Here is a 16,921-nt window from a genome sequence, read left to right on the forward strand (position 1 = left end):
CTGGTATTCAAATTTCTGAGTTGTTTACCTCGGCTAAAGGTCCTTCCGCACTTCTTACAGGTAACCTTTGCCTCATCAGTAGGATTTTGGACAAAGAAGTGCCACACTGCACTCTTCCTACTATGGTAAACATTTTCTGGCCTTGCACGCAGTGCTATGTTGACCGTCTGGTCAAGCTGTCCTGCAACTCTTTTAGTTTTTGTTCCACACTTTAGGACAGCTACGGGTCTGCTAGATAACCGCTGCTGCGATGTCAATGCCTGCTGCGGATCCTTCTCCTTATCTGAACTATTGCCAGCGCCACCCTCCTCCCCCAATGGATGCCAATCCGGGTCCAGAACTGGGTCATCCATCACCTCCTCTTCAAAGTCATCTGCACCTTCCTCTTTACCTTCCTCTGTGTCACCGTGTAAGGTGGTATAGTATGCCGGAAGGGGCACTTGAGTTTCATCAGGGTCAGATTCTGGCTCAATAGACTGCGAGGGCAATGTAGTGCTGTGGGTCAATGTACCAGCAGATTCATCTAGCAGTGGCTGTGCATCAGTGCACTCCATGTCAGATTCATCTTGGCCTGGGGAATTCAGGATTTGACTGGATAACCCAGGCATGGTATGTGAAAAGAGCTCCATAGAGTAATCTGAAGTTTGGGCTGCCACATCCTTAACTTTTGATGGTGGTGAAGGACACAAGGAAAGGGGTTTTTTATGACCAGAACCCTGCACTGACGACTCCGTGCTTGCAGGCTTCGACCGTTCAGAAGAGGAGGCAATAGAGCTGGTGGCTGTTTCTGCAATGTACACCAAAACCTGTTCCTGATGCTCAGGCTTTAAAAGCGGGTTTCCTACTCCAAGAAAAGGCAACCTTACAGGCCTTCTTGGGCCAGAGGATGATGCAGGCTCAACACCTCCTGCCTTAGCTGTTATTGTGCTTTTCCCAGAACCAGCCAATGCACCACCACTATCAGTACCAGTTGCGCCCCCCTGCCCACGTCCACGGCCTCTTCCACCATACTTCCTCATGTTTGGGAAAATGTACCAAAAATACCAGCAGAGAGATGGTACTGTATGAGGAGTGTCCAGCTGTGTAAGGTGTATTAAACAAATTAGGCTATGTGCACACGTTGCGGATTATCCCGCGTTTTTTTCCGCACTAAAAACCGCATCTGCTGGCAGAAACCGCAGGTGCGGTTTTGCTGCGGAAAACATGCGTTTTTAGCTGCGTTTTTGGAATCTGGAATTGTCTGCGTTTTCAACAGCATCACATATCAATAAAGTTTTACAAAGTAGACTTGTTTGAACAAAAAAAAAAAAAAAGGATAATTTCCTGGTCCAACCCTTTTGTTTGCAATTTTGCTTTGCTAAATATAGTCAGACGCATGTACACACACATACTCACATTACACGTACTCAAAGATGTACTCACACACGTACTTAACATGTACACACACACACACACACGTACTCACACATGTACTTAGAAACACGTACTTCACATGCACTCACACACACGTACTCACACACATACACACGTACTCACACATGTACTTCACATGCACACACGTACTTCACACACACTCACACACACGTACGTACTCACACACTTCACATGCACTCACACACACGTACGCACGTACTCACACACATTCACATGGACTCATACACACGTACTCACACACACACACACACGTACTCACACACGTACTTCACATGCACTCACACACACACATACGCACACACGTACTTCACACATACTCACACACGTACTTCACATGCACTCACACACACGTACTCACACACTTCACATGCACTCACACACGTACTCACACACACATACTCACACACTTCACATGCACTCACACACACGTACGCACGTACTCACACACGTACTTCACATGGACACACACACGTACTTCACATGCACTCACACACACACGTACGCACACACGTACTTCACATGCACTCACACACACACACACACGTACTCACACACTTCACATGCACTCACACACACGTACGTAAGTACTCACACACGTACTTCACATGGACTCACACGTACTTCACATGCACTCACACACACGTACGTACACACGTACTCACACACATACTTCACATGCACTCACACACACGTACGCACGTACTCACACACGTACTTCACATGGACTCACACACACGTACTCACACACACACGTACTCACACACGTACTTCACATGCACTCACACACGTACGCACACATGTACTTCACACATACTCACACACACATACTCACACACGTACTTCACATGCACTCACACACACGTACTCACACACACATACACACGTACTCACACACTTCACATGCACTCACACACACGTACGCACATACGTACTTCACACGTACTCACACACACATACTCACACACGTACTTCACATGCAGTCACACACGTACTCACACACACATACACACGTACTCACACACACATACTCACACATGTACTCACACATGTACTTAGACACATCCCATAGTTTAAGGTTAATATGACGGTCTCTTTTGCTGTTGACGATCTAGGTTGTGGCACACACTCAACCAGGGAGAGCTGACACTATGAGGAACCACCACAAATACATGGAGTGTCTCAGGGGCAATAAAAATGGTGTGAGGCACTATGACTGCTGTATCTAGAAGGCCGGCTCAAGAAAGACACAAGTGTGTCTGACTAAAGAGTATGTGCATCATACAAGACAAGACCTAGTGTGGACACAGGGCAGCACGGTGGCTCAGTGGATAGCACTGTAGCATTGCAGCGCTGGACTCCTGGGTTCGAATCCCACCAAGGCCAACATCTGTTCTCCACCTGTTTGCGTGGGTTTCCTCCAGCTTCTACGGTTTCCTCCCACATTCCAAAGACATACTGATAGGGAATTTAGATTGTGAGCCCCCTTGGGGACAGTGATGATAATGTGTGCAAACTGTAAGCTCTGTGGAATATGTTTCCGCTATCTAAAAATAAAGATTATTATTAAAGATCATTATTCTCGTCATTAAAGCTTGTATTAAGGGTAACAACTGTGTAAATACTTAATGATGAGGACAAAGTGATACACATCAAGGTGCGTGCGACTGCACGCCAACATCCAAGGCATGTTATGCTAGGTGGCACGCCTGGGTTCAGACAAGGGTTAGGTGGCATATGACTCCTGACATCTGGCAACGATCAACAGGTCCGGACATCATGATGTGGACATCATCTCCGGACATCAGGCCGCAGTCATCACTCTCCGGACCTATGTCAGCCAACGCCAGACTACGTGCATCCGGCAGGCAATCCAGGGTTCAAGGGTTCATTCAAGGAGGTCGTCAGTTCAAGACATGGTCCAAGGCAGGATTCAACACAACGTCCTGAAGAGACACATGTCAGGGGCAGGTTTCTGGGCAAAGAGTAGAACATAGGCAGTAACAGGTGGGTACGGACAACACATAAGGTTTCAACGCAGCTCATACAGATCAGAACACAACAGAGATTAAAGGTAGCAATAAGCGAAAAAGCCTTCTGATAAAGAAGCACAAAACGCACAGTGCGAGAAACAGTGTGGGTGCAAGAAAGCATGGAAAACCCGGCTGAGGCACATAGAGGAGGGCACGGTTACAACCAGGCGCATGCAAGGGGCACACAGCGACAACGTAGGGCTAAGGTACAGAAGACGCGTGTAAGACGTCACGGCAAAGCTTGTTCCAAAAGGTGAAAGTGAAAATGCACGTGCCTTCAAAAGCATACACAAAAAGTACACTAGGAACACAGGCAAGGTACAAGAGCTAGGGAACGTAACCTGAAGAACAGAGCAGAGTCTACGACAAATAAGCATAACGTAAGGTAGAGCATAGAGACTGGAAAAGACAGATCATAAGAAGGACAACAAAATAATTTTGGAAACGTATAAATTTATTTATGGATAAATACCATTTGACAAACATGTCAACCTCTTTTTTTTCAATTTGAAAAAACATTGTGGACACAAATGAGTCCATTTCAGAACAACAGAACAAAAACTGATAAAACAAAAAGATAACTTTAATTTAAGTTGTAGTACTGGGGGTAATAGCCATACCCAGTACTGCAATCTGATATGGAGTCTCCTGCTGCCTGCAACTGCTGGGTGAAGCTGTGGTGTTGACTGTCTTGGCGCACAGGGGCTGTAGGTTGCGGGCCTTGTTGTCTGGCCCTGAATAGGCCAAAAAGCCCCATCCAAATCTGTTCATAGTTGAAGATCGGAGCAGGGTCCTTTAGAGCCGTTAGGGACATCTGGACCACACTCATGAAAATTGACTGCCTGTCCGGTGGCAATGATCGAGTTTGGCTTGCAATTTGCAGCGCAAAGAAATCATACTGGTCCTCTGAAGTGGATTTTTTAATCAACTCCAGAGTATCCGTCGCTGCCTTGACAGTAGGATCTTCATTTTTTTTTTTTGTTTTTTTTTTGTCGGCTCTCCTGCCACCGGACAGGCAGGTTGGTGTCGAACAACAGGTTCTGCCGAACCAGATGTTCCTGCAGCTGGTGTTGCAGATGTTACATCAGATGCAGAGCATGTGGCAACGGCAGAAGGTTGTTCGACACTTGGTGAACAGATCTCCCCAGCTCCAGAGGATCCTGCTCCATCTTCTGACTCTTGTCCGGTCTGTTTAGACGGTTCAATGTTCCCTTGAGTGCTGGAAAGAAAAAATAAAATACATTAGCATGGTATGTAGCCTTGCGGCATAGAAGCTACACTTTGGACACAGCCAACATCCCACTCATCGAAAAGTGCTGCTCCCTTTTTCTTGCACCATGGTGATAAAGCCTGTTTTCAATAAAGACATGACAAATAACATGATGCTATAATTTGACGCTTAAACTTAGCTTGCGTAGCAAAAACACCTACGCAAGCTAGCTAGACATGCTGCGTTGTACAATAAACGTGCAACATGTCGTGATAGGTAGTCCTCATCCCTACATCTTTGGACGCATAGTGTTGAAAGCATTTACGGAAATACACTTAAATGTCCTGGAACATCTGTATCCTGGCAATTGAACGATGTAACATGACGCAGCGTTAATTACGCAACGCACCCAATTTTTACTGTACACATGGCTAAACACATTACAAGTTTTTTTGGGGGTTTTTCAAAAAAATACCTCCGCACATTCCTGCTTGATATAACAAACTGGAGTTCTTCAAAAAAAGGGAAAGTGCTTCTTGCTTGGCGATGATCCACTTTTGGAACAGTTAACCAGAATCTTGGTAAAACGGTCCATTACCGACGCCAACGCTGCTTGAGATCTTTCTCTACATAACAAACAAAAAGAAAAACTTGAGTACATTTTCGAATATATATAATATTAGACATCATAAAAAGTTTGCAAATTACCAATTTGAGACTGTACGGCATTCGTTAATTGATCCCAGTCGGGAAACATCTGGCGGCAAATTTTTGTCCAGCACAGGTCCCTATAATATCGGTCCTTGTAGGTCTCCTCTGCCTGGTCCCAGACAGCTGGATAGTCCCGGACCTAAAATGTATAGACAGTAATGTGTTAACATGCTGTAACCAACACAAAATAGTTGATATTTTAAATTTAGGGAATATGCCACCGATTTTGAGTACAATTACCTGCCTGTACCGCCATCAGAGGATTATCTACAGCATTCTGCAATGCTCTAGATATGCCACCGATGTTTGCATATGGATCTTGATCCCCCCCCCCCGCATGTACATATGAGTCCGCCTCTGCCAAAGAAAGTCCGCATCTATAAGATGCGGAAATACTTGGGCCTAGCCACTCTCTTCCCACTACCATGTAGCGGCGGGATATGTGGTAAAATAGGGCTTAATGTCACCTTTTCTGATAGGTGACATTAGGCACGGTTAAGAATGGATAAGCGTCAATAAGACGCAGATCTATTTTAAATCATAAACTGTTCAAAAGCAAATAACCCCAACATCAATAAAAATAATTGTAAGGAAAAAAAAAAAAAAGGGAGGGCCAGAAAAAAAAGAATAAACATGCAGGACGATATTTACAGCCTTAGAAAGGGTTAATATCCATGTCCCCTTTCCCAGGCTACGAATATGAGCCCGCAGCTGTCTGCGTAGCCTCTCTGGCTCCAAAAAAAAGGGAGACCCCCCCAAAAAAATGACGTGGGGGTCCCCCATATTTTGGGCCCAGAAAGGCTAAGCAGACAACTGCGGGCTGATATTTACAACCTGGGAAGGGGTTAATATCCATGTCCCCTTTCCCAGCCTACGAATATGAGCCCACAGCTGTCTGCGTAGCCTCTCTGGCTCCAAAAAAAGGGAGACCCCCCCCCAAAAAAAATGACGTGGGGGTCCCCCATATTTTAGGGCCAGAAAGGCTATGCAGACAGCTGCGGGCTCATATTCATAGCCTAGGAAGGGGTCATGGATATTGCCCCCCCGGCTACAAATATGAGGCCGCAGCCGCCCCAGAAATGGCGCATCTATAAGATGCGCCAATTCCGGCACTTAGCCCCTCTCTTCCCACTCCCGCACCACGGCGGCGGGATGTGGGGTAATAAAGGGGTTAATGCCACCTTTGATTGACAGGTGTCATTAACCCCGGTTAATAATGGAGAAGCGTCAATAAGACGCCGATCCATTATTAAGCCCATAGAGAAAGTTTGAAAAAAAACAGACATTTAAAAAAAAATTTTTAATGAAATAAAACAGTTTTTTTTTTACCAAAAATTTATTTTGCGCGCAATCCTATGCGACGCCCTTGATCAACCTAGAGAAAAAATAAAACAACAAACCAATTCTATACCTACCGTTCCGTCGCAGTCCATAAAACGAGTGTCCCACGATGATCTGACATGGAGAACAGTCACATCAGGTGATGTGACCATTCTCCATGGCAACAGAAACACTGCCAGGAGCTCAGCTCGTGTAGTGTGTTACTGTGCATGTGCCCAGAGTTTACCTGAGTTCAGTGACTCAGGTAACCTCCTTCACGGCACTGCTGCGTGGGAAACTTCACACGCAGCAAGAGGGCCGTAAAGCGAGGTCCCGGAGCCGCCGAACACTGGGAAACTCGGCGATACACTGCAGGAGCACCGCTCCTGCTAGTGTATCGCCCGAGGACAGAAAAGATCGCCGTGGGACAATCGATTATGGATTTCTGTGGACAGGGAGTATAGATTTTGTTTATTTTTTTCATTTTATTGTAGGGGAACAATGGCTTCGGGAACAACATGTGCTGTATGGTGAGTATGTAATGTATGTTTTATGTTGTATGTCACGTCTTACATGTGTGTAATGTTACATGCATTGTACTTTTTTTTTTTACATGCACAATTGTGCTCAGTCACCGCAGGGACTACTCCCCCATCCTATAGCCGGATGGGGGTAGCAGTCCCATACGGCGCCTGAGCACAATTGTGGGGCTACTGTCGCATGGGGACTGACGCACACAGACTGACGCACACTACAGACAGACACACACACAGATAGACACACAAACATACATACATACCAAATCGATCAGACGCCCCACATCGATCCCCATGCGACGGTAGCCTTCCATGACAGCGACTTCCTGCTTTTTCCCAACACTACACACCGCCCACACACTTCCTCCTGCCTGACATCACTTCCCTATGCAGCGGTTTTGACACCCAAATCCGCAGCAAAAACCGCACATATGCCGAATTTGCTGCGGATTGTAAAGACTCTATATAAGTCTATGGGTGAAGAACCGCTGCGGAATCGCAGAAATAATTGACATGCTGCGTTTTGTAATCCGCCGAGAAACCGTGCGGTTTTTACCGCACCATGTGCACAGCGGTTTCGTTTTACCATTAACTTTAATGGTACTGTACCTTGTTGCGGAAACCGCAGCGGTTCCGCAGGGTTAAAACCGCTGCGGAATCGCGGGTAAAACCGCACCGTGTGCACACAGCCTTAAATCAACGTATATATTATGTTAGTCACAGACACTCTCACAGTATGTATTGGACCGTAAACCAACAAGCAGATATACGGAACTGTATCATAAGTGTACAGCTGTATACGATTTTTGTGCAACTAACAATCTCCATATATGTATTTACGGAGTGTCACACATACACGCTGACTAGGTATAAAAGTGACTGTAATGCGAACGGCAGATATACAATACTGTTGGAGATTCGGACTGCTCTATACGATGTAAGTAAAATTGTCAAGCTCCATGTATTTGTATACGGACTGACACACGCTGTATCTGTCTAGTTTTGACCGTTATCAAACAGCAGATATACGAAACGGTTTGAAAACGGACATGACTCTACGGTGTAGGTCTGGAGAAACGGAAAAACTCCTCTGCTTTTTTTTCCAGAGTCACACACAGGTAGCTTCTATTTGTCCGTGCTAGAAGGCGGTACACGGTAGTGTGTGAGGAGCGTACACCGCTGTACGGTGTGTGTATGTAAAATTGTCAAGCTCCATGTATTTATATACGGACTAACACACGCTGTGTCTGTCTAGTTTTGACCGTTATCAAACAGCAGATATACGAAGCTGTTTGAAAAACGGACATGACTAAGGTGTAGGTCTGGAAAAACTGAAAAACTCCTCTGTATTTTTTTCCAGAGTCACACACAGGTAGCTTCTATTTGTCCGTGCTAGAAGGCGGTACACGGTAGTGTGTGAGGAGCGTACACCGCTGTACGGTGTGTATGTAAAATTGTCAAGCTCCGTGTATTTGTATATGGACTGACACACGCTGTCTGTCTAGTTTTGACTGTAATCAAACAGCAGATATACGAAACTGTTTTAAAAACGGACACGACTCTAAGGTGTAGGTCTGGAAAACACGGGTATTACATACCTGGTAATGTGTTTTTTTATGAGACATGACGGCACCACGAGAGAGGGGATCCGCCCAATGAGGATATGAAACCTTCAAGATAAAAGGGGCGGCTCCTCTCTCCGCATCAGTTGTTTTACAGAGCACGAGAGGAACACCGCAGGTTAGTGTACATATAAATAATACATCCTTTACACTAAATTTCCGACACCCAAGAGAGTGTATAATGCTAATAATGTATCCCACTAACAATGTGATCAATAGGGAGGGTATATAAGGGTGCCGTCATGTTTCATGAAAAAAACACATTACCAGGTATGTAATACCCGTGTTTTTCCATTTTACATGACGGCACCATGAGAGAGTTACAGAGATTTGTATTCTCTTAGGGAGGGATCACTGCTTGTAACACTCTTCTCCCGAATGCGAGATCAGAGGTAGCAAATAGGTCTAACCTATAATGTCTGACAAAGGTAGATGGAGCGGACCAAGTGGCCGCCTTACAGATTTGGTAAAGGGTAGCGTATGCTCTCTCCGTCCTGGAAGTCATCACAGCCCTCGTGGAGTGGGCTTTTATACTTTCTGGAATAGCCCTGCCTACACTGCTATGTGTGAGCATAATGGCTTTTTTTTTCTAGCTTATAGTCTGTCCTTCCTTGCCCCTTGGAATGAGACAGATATGGCCCTCTGTTTCCTCAAAGGTCCCATTATCGCTAAATACTGCAGGATACATTTCCTCACATCTAGGCAATGATGCCTCTCCTCCTTCTGGTAGTTCGGGTTAGAACAAAGGGATGACAAGATTATCTCCTGAGCCCTATGAAATTTTGATACCATCTTGGGAAAGTGTGCTGGATCTAATTTTAACACAACTCTATTGCCCATGGCCTGAGTGTAGGGAGGGTCTGTTGAAAATGCGAGTAAATCCTCAACCTACGGCCGATGTGAGAGCCACTAATAAGGCTGTCTTTAAGGTTAACACTATTTGATATTGTGTTTAGTGGTTCAAACAGACTCTCTGTCAGAGATGATAGGACCAAATGTAGATCCTAAGGAGGAGAAGTAGGGGCGGGACAGAGTCAGTTCTAGTACAGGCCCGGATAAACCTGGTCACCCAACTATTGTTTGCCAGGTCGCAGTTGAATAAGGCTGCCAAGGCTGAGATGTGTACTTTGAGGGTACTGACAGCTAACTCCAATCTTAAACCTTTCTGCCGAAATTCCAGTTTTGCCACTATCGGGACTTCCCTTCCCGTATTGGGTCTGAGGTAGATAAGAATTTTTTACATATCCTCCTACAAATTTTTTTGTAGTCACTGGTTTTCTGCTACTGAGTGAGGTGGATATTAACGTTGCTGAGAATCCCTTTTTCTCTAGTGGTGACCTTTTAAATTTTATGCTGTCGACTGCAGCCCGGATCTCGGAGGGCGATTGAAGGGACTCTGTTAGAAGGCCCTAGATCTCTGTCACTGACCTTACTCTCAGTCAATAGAACCATGGCCTTATCGGCCAGAAGGCCTATCATAACCACTCCAGCTCTGTCTCCCCTGATCTTCCTCAAAACCACTGGGATGAGGTGTATTGGAGGGAAGGCGTACGGAAGACCTGATGTCTACTCTTATTCTGAAGGCGTCTACTGCCAAAGGTCTGTCTGCTGGACTTAAGGAGCAGAATTTCTGAACTTTCCTGTTGGCTTTTTGAGGCAGAAAGATGTATTCTGGGTTTTTCGCACATGTGCATTATTTGTTAAGAAATGGATTCCTTTAGGTATCATGCTCCTTGCCTCATGTGGTTCCTGCTCATCCAGACTGCCTTCAGGTTGTCTATACCGCGGATATGCAGGGCCGGTAATGAGAGGAACTGGTGTTCCTGCCAGAGTCATGATCCAGCCTTACGCTGCTTAGTGGAGGCCCTTTGACAAGAGCAGTCACCTTCAGCCTAAAAGGACTGGTGACTATCTGGATCCAGGATTGAGAACGGGTGTCTCCCTGGTGGTTTACCTATGCAACCACTGCTTAGTTGTCCTGATAGGACTCTCACGTGGTGTCCCCTTTAAGTGTTGTAACAATTCCTCTGGCATTTTTTCGATAGTTAGAAGTTCTCAATCGCTCGAGGATAGATTCATTTCCTCCTGGGCCCAGGGATCCTGGAGCCATAATGTGTCTAGGTGGGCTCCCCATCGCCAAGGATTAGTGTCCGTTATGGCCGCCTTGGAGGCAGTGTGTGTGTGCAGGGTACCCCTCTCGGAGATGACTATCTGTAACCGCCACCTGAGTGTCTGGAGTACAGAGTCTGGAGGGTGAGCTTCTGCTCTAACCGTCCCTGAAGTTCCCGGTTGTTTCGTAGCACACACCCTTATGGTTCCCTTTTGTGGAACTGGGCCCATTTCACTGCTGGTATGCAGGAGGTGAGGGACCCCAATACCGACATGGTCCTTCACAGAGCCATTTCTGGCTCTTTTTTCCCGGTACCAGTTTGGATTTTTTTTTTTTTTTATTTGAGGTTCAACTGCCACCCCAGAGTCTGTAGTGCTTCCATCACTATCCTGACTTGTACTTGGTAGTAAGGGAGAGTTCTTCCCACTATCAAGAAGTTGTCCAGATATGGTATCACCCGAGTATCTTTTCTCTGAGGTGTGACTTCTGCAATTAATCTTTGTGAAAACTCGTGGGCTATTGCTACACCAAAAGGGAAGATTCCCGTATTGAAAGTTAGGCCACTGAGACCTCATCTTGACTACCAGTCTGTTACATTTGCGGTCTTATTGCCGGTCAGAGTGTGGCGATAAGCATTCTTGAGGCCCAGGACTGTTATATAACCCTCAGGAAGGAGGAGTTCCACTGCTGACCTTATCGTCTCCACCTTGGAAGACAGGATTAACAGATATCTGTTGAGGCTTTTTCTGATTTATGATTGTCCTCCAGGAATTATCTGGGTTTTTTTTTTTTTTTTAAATACGGGGGGTAAAACTCCTATCCTACTATCAGAAACTCTTCCAGGACATGTTTGTCTAGGAGTGAGATTGCTTTCCTTTCCAGCCTGTCTTTCTCGAGAAGACTGCATATATCCTCGTGGAGACCAGTGGTGGAACCTTAACTCCAGACCTGACCCACAATTTGCCAGATCATGCTGGATGAGATACGCTCCCAAGCTGGGAGGAACTGCAACCAAGGAGGCTTGTCACTGGAAGGGTTTTTTGGTGTCCTGGAGGGCTTGCTAAAGTAGAAGCCTCTCCCACCTTTGGATTGCTAGTCAGAGTTGTCTCTGTCTCGAACCTTATATTGCCATCTCCTGGAATTCCGGCCCTTCCAAAAGGAACGCCGAAAAAGGCCTGACATGGCTGTTTTCTGGTAAAATTTTATTTTTTTGTTGTCGGTCTTTCCTCATACATCATCCAATGTCTGACCAAATTAGGAATATATTATCACACGGTAAAGAGCAGAGTTACATCTTTCCCTGTGTGTCCCCCGGCCAGCATTTAAGCCATCCTGCACGGCGTCCTATATTAGCCAAAGTTACTAGTTTTGCTGTATAGCCTTGCTGAATCCTGCTGAAGTCTCAGCTCGGAATACTGCCACTGCTCTTATGGCCGGTATTGAGACTAGGATAGTCTCCCTGGGGACTCTTTACTCTAGGTCTAGGTTATTGACCATATCTTAAGGGATCTAACCACACCAGTGGCCGCCCCACGTTGTTTTAAGAGAATTATCTGTCTGTCAAAGGTTCTTTCAGGGAACCTACATCATTTAAGGAGCAGAGAGGACTTTCTGGCGACCTTTGAGATCGCTACATCAATTTTTGAAGCCTCATCCCAGGATGAGGATGTCTCTTCCTCAAACGGATATTTCTTTTCAGGGAATTGATTCTCTGGGACTGCCTCTCTGGTTTTTCCCATTCCCTTTTAATGAGTCCTTGCCACTGTTAGTAAATAGGGAAGGCTCTACGTTTTCCTTATACCAAGCTGTCGAACATGAGTTCTATGGCTTTCTTATCTACCAGCCCCATGGTCAGCCGGACTGCTTTAATAAGCTTGTCCATACTGTATCCTCTACTAGGAACGCTACTTTCTCAGTAACGAGATTTAGCTGAGTCCTCCTCTGATCCCTACGGAGTCCTCCCGTGAGACCAAATGAGGGCTGGCCTTTATTTTGCTATCAGTTAGACTGAAAAAGCCCTTTGACTGGAACAGGGATCTCCGGCTCTCAGCAAAGAGGGTGTCTCCTCCGCTACTGTTTTATCAATGCAGGCCTGACACCACCTCTTATTCCTAAGGGACTTTTTTGCATAAGGAATATTCCTAGCCTTAGATCTACACCTTTCTTAGGGACCTCCTACGCTCTACCCCACCAATGTCTGTAAAGAGAGGGGAGAGAGGAGACAAGAGAGAGAGAAAGAACAGACATGATCATACTGGACTTTCTCGAAGCTCACTCACCACTCGGACGCTTCACAGGACAGGTAACGGATCTGAAGGCTGACTGGTCTGTATATGTCTCCCATCGGGACTGTGGACCCCTCCTTTTAAACACCATGATGATCCTCCCGTACGCTGTCCGAGCGGCTTCCACTGTAGTTATGGCGTGTCTGGCTCCTCATCTGAGCGAGACAGCCACTCCTGCACCTCCTGGTACGGCTATAAGTGCTCTGGCGAAAAAAGCTCTCAATCTTAACAAGTTAGCTGCTACTGCTTCCAGATGAGAACAGTCACATTCAACCTAGAATGGTTGGTGACCCCTGCCAGCACTTCTGCCCCCATTCATGCGCACTGCTGCGCTGGTCTATGCATGCACCCGGCACCACGTCCGGTGCGTGCTGTATTATCTAGTGCTAGTAGTGCCATGTGTCTGTGTTCGAACACTTGAGCATGTGTTTTAAGATTAGCCTCTCATTCCGCCACATTAGACACCCCAGAATATTACCCGGCCTGGGGATATTTGCGCGCGCCTCCAGCACTGCCAACATACTGTCCTTAGGCTGCTGTGCTTCTCCTTCTGGAGCCCCTTCAGTGCGTGCTCCTTGTGCCAGCTTGAACATTGTGTCTGCGCGCACCCGGACTGTATCCGGTGCGCGCCCACTGTCATGTGGCCGTACCGCGCTTGTTCCTGCGCACGCTCTCTGCTCTGCTGCTGCCTCCCGGGTGTCGCAGACTCTACTTCCGGGTCGCACCTCATCTACTTCCGCTGCGCACTGCCGGCATCTCCATCGGTTCCTCGGGACAATGTGCCGCTGCACCCGGATTTTACTGCTGGATCGCGTGCTGCCTGCTGCTGCCTCCTGTGCACACTCCCAGCTCCAACCGCTGCCCGCATTCAGGTGTCCCCATTAGCTGCATGTGCCTGGCCTTTCCCCTTCCAGTACGCGCCCAGGTCACTGCAGCGTTTCCATGCTGCTATCGCCATGACACCTGCTGCTGCCCTCATACCTGCAGCCCCCATGGACCTGGTCTTCTACGGAAGCCTCCATACTGTGCAGGTACTCTTCTGGGCAGCCCTGGTGTCAGACCTGTGCATGACAGGGAGTTGTCCCCCAAGGGTCCTCCGAGGAGACTTTCATCTGCCCGGGCACCGATGTGCCTCACGGGCTGCATGACCACTGGTTGTCAACAGGGAGGGAGCACAAAGTGGCCTCCGTGGACATCTACGGGGCATGTCGGTCTACCGGAAGGGTACACGTATCGTGGTCTCCGAGGTCCAGTCTTCACCCGGGCATCTGCCTCATGGGCTGTGGCCATGCAGTCGCTCAGGGGGGACATAGGAATATATGTCCCCCGAGGCGACTACCGGTACCTGGTGACGGGTGTAGCAGACCAGTGCCTGCTAGTAATCACCCGACCCAGGCCCAGGCATCCTTTACTTTTCTTCTTTCTTCAAGAATCTTCAAGAGGTCTTCATCTTGAGGGTTCCCCATCGAGGACAGGAAACCAACTGATGCGGAGAGAGGAGCCGCCCCTTTTATCTTGAAGGTTTCCTGTCCTCATTGGGCGGATCCCCTCTCTCGTGGTGCCGTCATGTAGAATGGAAAAAACTGACAAACTCCTTGGCTTTTTCTTCCAGAGTCACACCCAGATAGCTTCTATTTGTCCATGATACCAGCCGGTACATGGTAGTGTGAGAAGAGCGTACACCTCAAGACAGTGTCTGTATGGAAAATTGTCAAGCTCCGTGTATTTGTATATGGACTGACACACGCTGTCTCTGTCTAGTTTTGACGGTAATTAAACAGCAGATATATGAAACTGTTTGAAAAACGGACACAACTCTAAGGAGTAGGTCTGGAAAAACGGACAAACTCCTTGGCTTTTTCTTCCAGAGTCACACCCAGCTAGTTTCTATTTGTCCGTGATACCAGCCGCTTCACGGTAGTGTGTGAGGAGGGTACACCGCTAGACGGTGTCTGTATGGAAAATTGTCAAGCTCTGTGTATTTGTATACGGACTGACACACGCTGTCTCTGTCTAGTTTTGACTGTAATCAAACAGCAGATATACGAAACTGTTTGAAAAACGGACATAACTCTAAGGTGTAGGTCTGGAAAAACGGACAAACTCATCGGCTTTTTCTTCCAGAGTCACACCCAGATAGCTTCTATTTGTCCGTGATACCAGCCGGTACACGGTAGTTTGTTAGGAGCGTACACCGCTAGAAGGTGTGTGAAAAAATGAACGCTCAGTAACTCACCAAGACAAAATAATAAAATATGGAGTGCTTTGAAAAAAGAAGTTTGAACAGCAGTATGCACACAGCATTGCAGCTAGCAGATAGCCTTAAAAGGCAGCCTAATCACCACCAGCGCTGCTGCACGCAACAAAAATCCTCCCCTTTCACTGCACACTAACTGTACAGTGAAAAGCGATATCAGCAGAAGCAGTTTTTTTTTCTTCTTCCCTGCCTAACGCTCTCCCTGTTCAGAATCAGCAGCAGCACCTCTCCCTATTGTAAGATCGGCTGAAGTAAGATGGCGGTCGGCGTTCACAGCCTTTTATACCCACTGTGACGCCACACAAAGCCAGCCAATCACTTCAATGCCCTTCCCTAAGATGGTGCTGGCCACTGCGCATGTCATCACGTTGCCCACAGTGTGCGTCCTCCATCATTGGGTGAGAAAAGGCGCTGAAATCATAACTTGAAACGCGACTTTGGCGCGCTGACCGGCGACCTCATGGCCGACCTCACGCTAGGGTTGGGTTTCAATTGGCGAAACCTGACTTTGGCGAAAGTCGGCGATTTTTGAATCTGACCGACCTGTTTCGCTCAACTCTAGTCATAGGTAATATTTTATTTATCCATCTTGCGCACACTGCAGCTGGAAACAGAGTAGGGACAGCGAAGTGTGAGCGTAGGGAGAGTGAAAGAAGCATATATGGAGATTTTTTTTAATTCCAAAAAGCTCTTTAAGAGCTCACAAGAGTGAAGATCTTTGTTAGGTGGAGATAGCGCAGGGAGAGATTTAATAGGAGGGAGAGTGAAAGGCAGGCACCTGGGTGTTATCAGTTCACATCATCATTGCAAGTACATGCTGGAGATCTCTGCTATTTTGCATTGAGTGTTGTATAGTTTAGGATTAGGACCAGACTGTGGGATTAAAGATATAGGCAGGCTTTCATCCACTACCATAATATGCAAATTAGCTATTTTTATAGGCAAATAATATAAAGTAGTATCAGCAAATACAAAACCAAATTTTTTGGAGCTACACAATATTCCTGCATAGCCGCATATCATTTTTTTTTCTTCACAGCTAAATAATATTCCTCAGTGCCAGCATATAGTAACATCCTTTTTGAAAGCTAATTGCTAAATAATATTCCTCGCATATAGCTTAAATAGCTAATATTTACCTAGCAGTTGTACGACTGGCGCAAAACCTGCTGAGCTACGGAAACGTCACTATTTATCAGGATCCTGTCAGCGCCTGTGAATTGCCACGGCTGAACAGATTAACCTTTAAACTACCTAATCCCACAAGCTGAGCAAACCATGACACTATTTACCAGTAATTTCCCTGAGTCTGCTGTTGGTGTGTCTCATAAAGGCAATCTACAAAATCCCAAAAAATTATATTGGTAAAATAAATATTGTATTTTTATCTAGCAGTTGTGCAACTG

General features: G+C 46.5%; 1 long non-coding RNA gene across 1 annotated transcript in view; it reads right to left on the reverse strand.

Moving 5' to 3' along the window:
- Positions 1 to 3,909: 3,909 nt before the first annotated feature.
- The window catches only part of LOC141075710 (uncharacterized), a 108,384-nt gene continuing 95,372 nt past the window's right edge, over positions 3,910 to 16,921 (reverse strand). Inside the window, exons 2-4 of the long non-coding RNA XR_012227326.1 lie at positions 5,383 to 5,524; positions 5,150 to 5,300; positions 3,910 to 4,683 (exon numbers count right to left, since the gene is read on the reverse strand). This is a non-coding gene — a long non-coding RNA (uncharacterized lncRNA). The remainder of the gene's footprint in view (positions 4,684 to 5,149; positions 5,301 to 5,382; positions 5,525 to 16,921) is intronic.

The sequence above is a fragment of the Dendrobates tinctorius genome, unplaced genomic scaffold (assembly GCF_039654945.1).
Source record: "Dendrobates tinctorius isolate UK_male_01 unplaced genomic scaffold, ASM3965494v1 ptg000015l, whole genome shotgun sequence".
In the NCBI taxonomy this organism is placed as follows: Eukaryota; Metazoa; Chordata; class Amphibia; order Anura; family Dendrobatidae; genus Dendrobates; species Dendrobates tinctorius.